General features: G+C 45.0%; 1 long non-coding RNA gene across 1 annotated transcript; it reads right to left on the bottom strand.

The window, feature by feature from the left end:
• Nucleotides 1–248: 248 nt before the first annotated feature.
• Nucleotides 249–5,197, bottom strand: LOC129388181 (uncharacterized). Its single transcript, XR_008615212.1, has 2 exons — nt 4,977–5,197; nt 249–4,891 (listed from the first exon to the last, which is right to left on the bottom strand). It is a non-coding gene; the product is annotated as an uncharacterized lncRNA (long non-coding RNA).
• Between the last annotated feature and the right edge of the window lie 5,498 nt (nt 5,198–10,695).

The raw sequence follows: 10,695 nt of genomic DNA, 5'->3' as shown, positions 1-10,695 counted from the left end.
CAGTTGGCGCAGGACTGAGGTAATAGGAGATTGCTGGGAGAGGCCTTCATCCTGCAGTTGACATAAAATATGCTGATGATGATCATGAAAAGTTTTGATGGTCCTTTGATGTCTGAAATAATACCCATCAGTTGTTTCAGAGATGGAGAACAAAGGCATGCAAGAAATTGGCCAATTGTTGGTGTCTCCAACAGGCATGTGCCATTCACTTTGTGACTGTTGCCAAGCAGCTGGGCAGAGATGAAGACTAAATTGTAAACAAATTTATTCAGCAAATTTGGGCCTTCTTAAAATAAGGTACAACTCAGTGGCAGTGATAGCAACTAGCACAGTCAGTGGTCGTCGAACCAAATGATGATGCTTGCATCGAACTGCTTTTTATATTGCTTTTTATGAAGCGGCCACGTAAATAATAGAAGATACGACAAACATCAGTCTGTGTGTCAAAAGTTGAGCATGGCTGGCCGGTCTTTCTAGATAAAACAACATTCCAAATGTGTAAGCCCATAATATCAGAAGTGCAACTTGCTTCACAACAGAATTTTGATAGTAGCCTTTAGATGAAACAGGAAAGAAAAAGCATGCGGCAATACAAAATCCATCAACAGTGTGCATCCGTTAGTAAAAGTGTAAAAGTAATTGTGTGTAAGAAATGGACTCTCATCTTTATCATCTTGCAATGGGCAACTGTGTTTATTCAATCAATCGATCAATCTCTATACAGAAAATCTGAATGGTCTTAGGGCTAAAAAGCTGCTCTAGGCAGCTTGACTGCGTTCCTGAAGACCCTTACATTGGCAGCATGCAATGTTTATTGTACAATTATACAGCCTAAAAATGAAAGCAAAAATGTCGTAATTAAAATGGATGTTGGTACTTACTAAGACAATAGACTTACAATATGAAGCACACCATATGTTTAACACAATATAAATAAATTGATCATTTTGGTATACACATTCTAAATGTACAAAGAGTCTCTATAACTGAAAATAAGCAGGTAATTTAAGTTAGGTAAATTTACTATGAAGAATACAATAGAAATTCAAGAGACGTATCGCGAAATAGTTGACAAGACAGACAAATACTAAAACAAACAAGGTAAGAAGAGTATGTAAATCAGGCATAAATGTGTCATTCGAATAATTGCAATGTGAAAGCTATTGTTGATGACATAGATACAAACTGTCGGTGCAGCTGTCCATGTGTAGCAGTTGTTATTTCTTGAAATTCATTCAAAATGGATGGTAAGTTGAAATGAAGTGCTTGTAAATGGTAGTTAGTTGAGAAACGAGGTACAAATTAAATTATGGGGTTTAACGTGCCAAAACCACTTTCTGATAATAAGGTACGCCGTAGTGGAGGACTCCGGAAATTCTTTAACGTGCACCTAAATCTAAGTACACAGGTGTTCTCACATTTCGCCCCCATCGAAATGCGGCCGCCGCGGCCGGTATTCGATCCTGCGCCTCGTGTTCAGCAGCCCAACACCATAGCTACTGAGCAACCACGGCGGGTTAGAAACGAGGTATGAATTATAAGGCAGTTTGTCACGTAATCATATTAGTGTTATTAGGTTTTAGGCATGCCGTCGTCTTAAGGAATTCTTTGTCTTAAAGGTAAAATGCTCCTACATGAAAATAGGTAGGGGATTTCCGGCTGGAAACTGAGTTTTCCAGCCACATTTCCAGCTGGGGATACCATTTCCAGCTCGAAACCAGGTTTTCCAGCCAGAAACAAAACCAGATCTGGCCGGAAACTAAGTTTTCCAGCCAGCTTTCCAGCTGGAAATAGCATTCCTAGCCGGAACCTTTCCATGGACAGCTAGAAATCACATTTTACAGCTGGAAATTGACTTTACTCGTGCTGGAAACTTGTGTTTCTGGGTGGTAATAGCTCTTTCTTTACTGGGCCTCCCCACGACTGGCTGGAAATGATTTTCCAGCTGGAAACAGAATCTACTCCAGCTGTGTGACCAGACATTCCAAGCTGAAAATGCCAAGCATGACTGGAAGCCTTCCAAACTAAATGGGGAACATATGAAAGCCAATTGGGAGAAGTTGTTTCCATTTACAAGAACTGATACAGCAGCTTGGAAATGTCCCATCACAATGGATGCTAGCTTTAGCATGGGATGCTCAAAATATGGAAGCACACATCAGTAAAATAATTTTTATGTAGTGTGTAAAATCATAAATGCAGAAAGTATGACCACTGATAATACAACTCATGCTCATAGTGATATAGGAAAAAATGATCTAGCCTTAAACAGCAAGGTAGCTGCTGCTTGGTGCACTGCATGTGCAGGGTGGTATAAAATGTATAGAACATGCATACCACATACACAATGCAGTTTGCACAAAGCAACACAGTGAACTGTAGTACAGTATGACTACACAAAAACGACATTTATTACAGTTCTGGCAGAAACAATTGGTGACTTTAGCAAGGTGGGATACAAAAGGTACAGCACTGCAGAAGTTGACAGAGACAGAGAACTGCAAAATGCACAGCAACATGTCTCGCAACAATACATAAAAAGAAGACAAGTTACAAGTTAACCAAATGCAAGGCAATGTCATGCAACACTAAGGCATCAAACAAACATGCTTATGGACTCTTTTCAGTGGCATCTTTATATGCACACCTTTATTTAAATAATGTACGCGTAGTATTGAATAATTTTTATAATATAATAGTAATAGCAATTTTCCATGACTGCATTTTTTGCTGTTGCTCTCTTTGCAGCATGAATTTAAATTCGCTTGTGGAAAGTTCAAATAACCTTTGCTCAGGCAAGATGTTTAAACAAACCTCACAAAAGGATTGTTAACAGATTTATGAGCCCAAATTACCTTTTCCATGCTTACAAACAGAGTTCCCAGAAGACTTCTGGTTAAGCCATCGGGAGCAACAGAAGTTACATTGGCCTATAAACTTACAGGACCCTCCAGCTGGCACCAGCTTTGTTGGGGAGTTGGAGTATTTGACAATGAATTGTATTGTTAAGTGCAAAAAAAAAAAAAAAGCCCACACCTGAGTTCGACGCATTGCGCACATTCTCTAATCTGAAAACATCAAGAATATGAGCCGGCAGTGTAGTATGCGGCAAAATACTTCTTTTTTCTTGGCTAACATGACTCTCGTAAATGGCTGACCAGAAGTTCTCTGGGGTCAAGAACGTAGTGCTGCCACATCGCGGATGAAAAAGGTCTATACCATACACTATGCAGCGACAGGCCCATTTTGTGACCATGAAAAGACATTCAAATTGCAGAAAGCTTGTAAAAATAACAGTACCATTAGAAGCAATTTGACACATCGCTTTCAGAAATGTGGTGCATTTCTTTTCAACAGCTCAATCTCATACAAGTTTCATTCAAATTTGAAATCATCCTTTATTGAGGTATTGAAGGTATTGAGGTATTGAGGTATACCTATACACCCGATTATTTATAGATCTTGGCTTAAAATTGGTCTTCAGGAAGTTGATGCAAAAAAAAAAAAAAAGAAGAACCTGCCAAGTGGCTGCTCTTGGAATGTGGCAAGCTCCACACTATCGTCATTGTAAACTTGGGCAGTTCACATAAAAAATCTAAACATGAGAAAGGAAACAGGACAACCTTAAAGACAGAATTCAAAACAAATAAATTTTCTTGCATCTCATTTTCTATGTGCGCTGCTTAAGAATGAATACTGTAGGTTCCAACTCACCTGCTTTTCAATTCTTCTGCAGTTCATTGTAAACACTGCTGGTACTGTTTATTTTCTATCTTTTCTGCTTCAGTAATGGTGCTAAGAAAGCCTATAGCTTGTCCAAACATTATATTTCGCCACCAAATTTGCTGTTTTGTGAGAAAACAAATCTCTACACTTTTCAACAAAGCAATGACTTCATGCTGAAACACATATATGATACAGCAATTTATGCCTCACAGAATCAAATTATATGTATTTCAACTAAAACATCTCAGTTGTCTAATAAATGCCTTCATACTTTTTTGTGGGCTCATTTAAAGAGTCTAAATTGTGGAACTAGGCGGTTTGTTAACTTTTTCCACATTGTACGCATGATGAGCTTGGTGCTATAAGTGCTATAACAACACGAACGCCGAACGGCGTTCGTGTTGTCCACTTCTCTTCTCTTGTGTCCTGTCTGCACGCCTCACCTTTTCTTGCATAATGAATCCTTACCAACTAGCTCAGCTTTCTGTCGTTCTAAGTTTCACGCTTCCCTGTATACACTATGAACTGGATGGTGTAGCCGGTTTTCAGGTCCGCAAGAACCCATAATTTGTAGCCCCATTTCACAACTTTGTCTTATGTATTGCCGAATTCCAGACCACGCTTTGGATTTTACCACTCTTTCGTCCACTGAAATTTCGCGATACGGCTGGAACAATGACGCGGAGCAGTCGTTGATGTGCTGAAGAAGCCAGGACACCTTGTCTAGTTTCTGTGCGGCAGCGTCGTTGTTAGTTTCTGGGTCACAAATATGCAGCATGACCAGGAGCGCGGTGAAACGTCGCCTTGGAGGGAGAATCCCGGAAAACAATTTTGATGTATTCCAATACAAATGCAGCCGCGGCAGTTCCAGTCCCATGTATGCATATAGTAGGGCGATGAACTTCATCATTTCCACGAACCATCCTTCTCGCTGTAGGTCGGTTTTCCGAGGACGTGCATCCATGCATACTTGTTGGTATTTGCACAAATAGCGTGAATGACCTCCGCCGTAAAGAAAAGGCGAAAAAAATCGAGCGCTCACGATAGCCGCTTCGTACCGCTACGGAGCGTCATCACGAGGTCAATGCCCCGATCTCTCTGGGGTCGAAACTCCACGCTTCTTTGAGCTGGTGGAAGCAAGTCTTGCCCAAATGAAGTGGACACTCTAGAAATAAAGAAAATAATAGTTTGGACACCAACAGGGCAATTGAACCGGCTTACATAAAGCAGACGGCGAATCCGAAACTCACCTGCGGGTAACAGCTGATGTTCCCGGCTGATAGGCTACATCTTCCTCATCTAAGCTGAACTGCGACGACGCAGCATCGATGTCCGAGTCATCTGTGCTCGATGAGTCCAAAATATCACTTGCCGGATCGTCGGGATCGGGCGAAACTGCGCTCTTTCGAGCGCGCGCGGTTCCGTATGGCGACGCCATCGCGCCGCTCAAGCACGCTCAAGTGCGCGTCAACCTTTGAGCTCGCGCGCCCTTTAAAAATCGCCGCCGTGCGGTAAAAATGTGAACCGTGCAGAAACAGAAACTCTACTTTGTATAGAATCACCGAGATGGCGCCACGAGTCCAGGGGTGCAGCGGTTTTCTTTTATTTTAACCCTTTGAAGGTTTTTGCCGTACATGTACGGCGGCGGTTTTCTGTCCCGCAAGGTCTTTGCCGTACGGGTACGGTTCCGACCCTCCGTTTGAAATTTCGCGCCATAATGACGCTGAGCGCTCATCGGGAGGTGCTGCCACCTCTTAGCACATACAAGATGCGTTTGAAATTCGTGCTACCTTCTTGGGGAGATAAACAGAGCTGATTGCTAGCTTCAGCGCGTCGCTCAGACTGCGGCAACGCCCCTTTGGCGGTTTCGGTTTCGCCGCGTGATCGCAACGGAGGCGCGCGAAACGTCATTTTTTTCTTTGTCGGCACTCTCTTGCAGGGCGATGGAAGTTGATTTCTATCTCGATTGGCGCTGCTCTTAGCTAAAGCCCCTCAATCTCCCAAAGTAGCGCCATTCGCTTCCCTCCTCCTCCGCTCGGCGCGGCCTCGACGGTGGCGCCGCCGGTGGTGGGCCAGCCGTAGCAGACGACGGCTAACACGCTACGGGAGGTAATCCGCTGAAAAGTTCGTTCGAACCCTGCGGAGCAGTTTTTTCAATCGAGATCTTTCTTCGTCAGTCGGTAACTGGCCTTTAGAATTTCGTGTTAGAATTGCGGAGGAAATAGAGAAAATGACCATTATGCAAGGCGTATTTAAGGCGTAAAGCGCGCGACGTTGAGAGTTCGTGTTGCTGAAACACGACGCAAGCACGCGGTGCACTCAAACACGCGCGTAATTACCAAAGTTTCAGGTGTTGACAGCGTGAAAGTATGTGTACGTGGTTTCGTAGGTTCATTCACGTACCTGCAGGACACTTTTGTTCGGTCGGCGCGTGAGAGATTCCGGATGTGTGCGGTCAGCAATGCCTGGCAACAGGGCCGTTTTTTCATTGCGGGGTGCTTTGGTAATCGTGACGATATATTGTTTTTTTCTTTTTAGAAGTACTGCTCCAGGAGGGCACATGTAATGGCTAACGGAGGCCTCTGAAGAGCACGTAACATTACACTAATGCAGGCGTCGCAGGGAGTGTTCGCATGCAAAATTGGCTGTCCGCGATCTTATACCCCCTTGGCATGCACAGGCTTCGGCGAGCCCCATCCAGCGCTGGTTCTAGCTTTGGTGTTCCCGTTGCCGCTTTGGTGCCCTGAAGGCGCCGTCAATAATACGAAATAATGACAAGTTGTTACACTAGTAAATAAAATTTATTGAAGAAATACAATCGCGCCGATGCGGCAACTTCTAAAGCAGCGCTAGCGCACGAGTATTATGAAACGCCAACGATGAATTTACCGGCCCACGTACGACTCTACGATCAAAGTGCACGTTAAACATCCCCAGGCGAGCTAGATAAAGTTATCCGGAGCCATCCACTACGACCTCCATTCTAGCTTTAGTCACTTCGGAACGTTAAAAACATTAATCACCACAAACCAAATCAATACATGCGGGCGTACATTCGAAGCTAAAAGACTGCATCGTAAGTCATTGTGAGCCTTGCAATAGCGTCGAGAATGTGCTAACTTCTGGTGGAGCTCAAAACACACCCTGAATAAAGTCGCTTTTATGTCACAGGCCAGCTGCAGATGCGTGCATTTCACCGCAAGACGATACTACACGAAACAAAGAGAGCACATTCGAAAAAAGAAAGTCAAACAACGTGCTAAAAACCACGCAGAGCATGAACACCCACTTTTTCGAAGCGGAAGGCGTGAACTATGGTCAAAATAAGAGGTTGTGAGTAGCCGTGGCCCTTACTTCACTAAGCTGTGCGCTCTTAGCCACTTCCTCGAAGTCAGCCCGCCCGATCCTGCGAATTCACACTTCTTTTTGCCTTGCGCCCGCCGGACGGCAAAGCAAAAAGCTTTTTGCCCTCGCTGTGTCTGTTGCGGCAACCGAAGGTGCAGCAGCATGGCATCGCAATTAAGTTCTCGGCCCTGCACATTCTATTACGCTAACGCACTCCGTCAGTCCGCCTGCCGTACTTTCGTCGCGCAGGCCCAACAATGGAGGTCGGCGCGCGCTGGAAAGAAAAAATATACAAAAGCGCGGCGCCTGCTCCGCGCTGAAAAGAAAAAAATATACAAAAGCGCGGCGCCCGCTTCCACGTGACACAGATTGGCCAATGGGGGAGCGGAGGAGGCTGGGGCGACAGGAGAAGTGGAGGAGGACGCGCCAGGGTGAGCGGGGTGGCGGAAAGATCTAAGAATGGCGCTACTTTTGAAAGATTGAGGGGCTTTACTCTTAGCTTGCTTATAGCGGCGTTCGTGAGGTATTCCCGCTCTCAGTGGCAACGCGCTTTCGCGGTTTCGGTTCCGCCGCGTGATCGCAACGGAGGCGCGCGAAACGTTGTTTTTCTCTTTGTCGGCATGCTCTCGCAGGGGCGGCGGAAGTTGATTTCTATCTTGATTGGCACTTCTCTTAGCTTGGTTATCAGCACTTGCTTATCAGCGCCGTTCGCGAGGTATTCTCGCTCTCCGCGGCAACGCGCTTACGCGAGAGGGTGCCTCAGACCTCTGCCCAAGGCAGCCGCACGCAGAGATGGCATGTGTGCGCCAACACAACTCCTCGCTTCAAGAGAACAGACACGCATTTTAAGTGTGCAGACTGCGATAAGGCGCTGTGCGTAGACCCGTGTTACAAGGAGTACCACGCTCGTAAATACTATTGAACATTTTGCAGTTCTGAGTGATGCCGACACCAAAATACTGTTCCTAATTATTTTTGACTATTTATTCCCGACTTAATACATTTTGGACATTCAAGATCCGCAAAAAAATAATTTGACCACCTGGGAAAGCTTTTTTCAAAATAATTCGACCCTCAAAGGGTTAAATGCGCACTCAAAGACTTCGTTCACCGGTGATCGAATAAAGAACGAACTTTTCTTACCATGGCCTAGTGCCGTGGTAAGGAAAGAGTTGACTCTATGCAACGAAGGACCAGTGGTAGCGGGACAAACTCATATTGGCTGAGGGGACAGTGCGATTAATACGGGTGTAACGGTGCATATAGTTTCATACAACGGTGGCGACGTCAGACTCTGGAGTTTTGCAAGACACGTAGCGCCACCTGCCGTTGCGAAGAGGCAGTAATTGAGTAGTGCGAAGCCCGACTCCCTTGCTAAGTTGCCTATGCAGATAGCAACTGCGAAACAACGATTTAACTAGATTTTGGTCCATATTGCGAGTGTTTTGCGCATTTAACACCCAGGCAGAGAGCTATGAATTTCTACGCTAGTTGGACGCGCCGCCGAAGTGCCATAAAGCGCTTGCTGGCTCACTCATAGATATGGCTCACTCTTCAACCTGATGGCGGAAGCGACGGCAACCACAGCTCCGCGCGCTACGAAGAAACGCCGCAATCAACGCTACTGTTGTGTTGTAAATCGCCATGAACGTGAAGGGCAGGATAACAACGTTCAGTTTTACCGATTTCCATTGCGATCGTATGAAGGGGAAAGGCGAGAGCGCTGGATACGGGCCGTTCAACCTGTTGGTTAATCGGATTACTTGCATTCCCCACAACACAGCGGCTCGCATGAGAAAGTGCGACAATTTTGTTATTCTGTAATTGTGTTGCGTGGCCCTGACGGAGGACCGTGGTAACCATGCGAAAACTCAAGCATCTGCAGCCGCCACTTCGTTAGTAACAGAAAAAACAACGTTGCGAACCATCCTGCTTATGTACCATCGATATCTCCACCTTTTAACAGACGTCCGCGTCCGCTTGACTCAACAAGTGGAACGGGGAGATTTGGCAGGTCAGCGTAACCAAACATTTTGGTTCGTTTATGAATTCAAAATCCTGTTCTAGAGCATCGTCGTATCGCGAGCACATTTCTATTTCGGTATTTTGCATGTCCTGTGCCGATACAACAAGCACGCTTCGCAATGTACTGAGCCTGCGCGACTGCGTTTTTCAAATGTGAGCAATAAAGTTGCTGTATAGGAGCACTGGATGAGTAATTGCGAGGTAACGCATGTGTGTAAAGAAAAAAAGAATGTCGCGTTTATTTACATTTATTTGTGCGCGCTTGTTGCTCGAAGCGTCTGCGAAAAGTTCAAATTAAGGTACTGAGCGATGCTGTAGCTCCTGCGAGAAAGAAAGATGCAGCGCGTAGGCACTGTAGGAAGCTTACTTTCGTTATGAGAGCTGTTCGCTGCCTCGGAAACCGTTTTCTGTCTGCTGCCCTGGAAAAGGCTATTAAAAGATTTACTCTCTGTAAATAATTGCGAGACAAAACATTACAATAAAATACATAAAAATATAGGAGATACTTAAGTCTTGTGTTCAGGACATATTCAACATGAACCAATTTGAAATCCTTAGATTTTTATGCTGATATGCCTACAGACAAACCTGATGCTCTCCGTACTTGCGAGTTGCAGCACGCCGAAATAACACTTGAGACTTTATTTTATATTGTACACGTACTTCGCCCTGCTGAGCTTCCTTTCCGAAGCGTGGATATAGGCGGAAGAATTCCAGGTCCTTGATTTTTAGGAAACCGTGCCTCAACACAAACGAAAGAGAAGGGTCCATTGTGGTCTATGCACCATCGCTTGCGGACAGCTTTTCTTGCACTACCCAGTTAGCGCCAAGGCTGCGATGGGGGCGCTGGTGACGGGTTTTTCCGCAGCGCCGCCTGGGCAGAGTCTGAGGTCTATAGAGAAAGAAATGCCTGATCCGGATCGAATTTCTGGGTCGCGATTGGCTTCTTGGCTCAATATGCGGAAGGGAGCCAATCGCGGTCCAGAATTTTGATACAGATGGGGCTCAATCGCAAAAGTTTTTTTTTTTTTTTTTGAGAACTTCGTGTGATCGGCCCTTTCTGAGGGCAACGGTTACGTATCATCATCATTAAATATGGATATGGATGCAATTCTAAGCCAGAGATACGCCAGCTGCTGGTTAATCATAGTCCTAGCATGGGAATTATGGGAAGTACATTGATTTGCCTAAACTTCGTCCTTGTGGCGTCAAACGGCATTGTGACTTTGTTAACTCGTCATTTTCAACAGTATATTGCGGAATAAATAATTAAATAAACTTCATCAAAATTGCCCGACGGCACGATTCGAACACAGGGACTCTAGCACAGAAGCCTGATATTGAAACCATTAAGCCACGGACTTTTTTTTTTCTTTATTGACCATTAAGCCACGGACGCACGTATCGACAAGCGAATGAAACGCCCTTATGAATTTATCGCGGGCATGCCAGTGCCTTGAGACGCTTGGCGCGTTTCGATTTGGCCACCTGGACAAGCTCAATCGTTGCAATTAATAGCAATTGTACGCGTTCCCGGCGTCTTCTGCACTTCGAAGAATATAGATTGCGCCGAAATATACGACAATAATATTTATATAG

Source organism: Dermacentor andersoni, chromosome 1, assembly GCF_023375885.2.
Source record: "Dermacentor andersoni chromosome 1, qqDerAnde1_hic_scaffold, whole genome shotgun sequence".
Taxonomy (NCBI): domain Eukaryota; kingdom Metazoa; phylum Arthropoda; class Arachnida; order Ixodida; family Ixodidae; genus Dermacentor; species Dermacentor andersoni.
Note: the sequence above shows the minus strand (reverse complement) of the source record. Positions and strands in the feature narration are given on the sequence as shown.